Here is a 1,350-nt window from a genome sequence, read left to right on the forward strand (position 1 = left end):
TACTGAAATATAAATACCATTAGATATATTAAAGAAAAATTAATTAATTAGTACAAAGAAAAGTGAGAAATCGAGAAAACGGATAAAACTCGGTGTTATCGAAAAATTGGGAATGCAACCCGAACAGGGGCATTGTGGTCATTTGACACTCCGAGTTATCTTTTCACCTAAATGTCCATTAAAAATAAATGATATTACACTTGGAAAATTTCATGAAAAATTAAATTGGTGGTACATAGTTTAAATTGCAAAATATAGGAGCTAAATGAGGAATATGAAAACTTTAGAATATTAAATACTTTATCTAAGTTAGTGGTCCACTAACTCCACTTAAGTGGACATGTGACCAGCATATTTTGGACAGAATTTCATCTTCCTCAACCCTCCCAAAAAACCAGCCGAAACTTTCCCTTGGAAGAATCCTCCATGGCCATCCCTGGCCAAGCTCCATGCAAGCATGATCCAAGCCATTTTTCCACTAGCTCCCTTCACTAAAATTGCTCTACACCACTTGGGCAGTAGATAGGCAGCAAGAAGATCAAGTTTAGTCAAGGTTTTGAAGAGTTTCCAAAGTGGTAAGTAGGTATTTTTAATGCTTACTTCATTAAAGTTTGTGTGGATGTTATGGGTAGTTGAATTGTGGAAAGATTTTTGGAGTTTGATGTTTTAAGGGAGATGTATATTTTTGGCAGCCATGGAAAATCCATAAGAACAGTTTATCCTTGTATGTAAATGGTAGATTAAAGTGTTGATGAAGTGTTCATATGTGTAGGAATAAATTGGGTGATGTATACTAAGTATATGTGAATGTACACTTGATTTTGGAAGCTTGGAAGTTAATTGAGAGAGATGTATGAATCGGCAACTTGAAGTGTGAACCAAAATCTGTTATTTCATAGTTTGATTTATGGAATTATATTGTTGAATTATGGTGCTTGTTATGGCAGCTTGTACATGTGTATAAAGGTGTGAGTGTGGACATGTAAATGAGCTAGGTTATGTGGCTAAATTGTTTGTAATTTGGACTTGGTAAATTCTGTACTATAAGGTGCATATTGAGTGTGATTATAAGCTGCCAAAATGACCAACAATGTGAAATAAAATGTGTTTAGGTTATGGTACAAACCAGAATTGACATGGATGTGTAACTTGGTAATGTTAAATGTGTCCTTTCATGAGTGATGAACAATGTGCAATAAGGCAGTGTATATTTTGGCTTAGAACCTTAAGTGTGTGGCTCCAATTAGTATGAGACCAATTAGAGGCGAAACTAGGCACAAAAAAGTGCCAACTTTTATGAAGGAAGCTTACCAAAATTCTGCCTAAAATGTGACTTGAAAAATGACCAAA

Source organism: Hevea brasiliensis, chromosome 3 (genome assembly GCF_030052815.1).
Source record: "Hevea brasiliensis isolate MT/VB/25A 57/8 chromosome 3, ASM3005281v1, whole genome shotgun sequence".
Taxonomy (NCBI): Eukaryota; Viridiplantae; Streptophyta; class Magnoliopsida; order Malpighiales; family Euphorbiaceae; genus Hevea; species Hevea brasiliensis.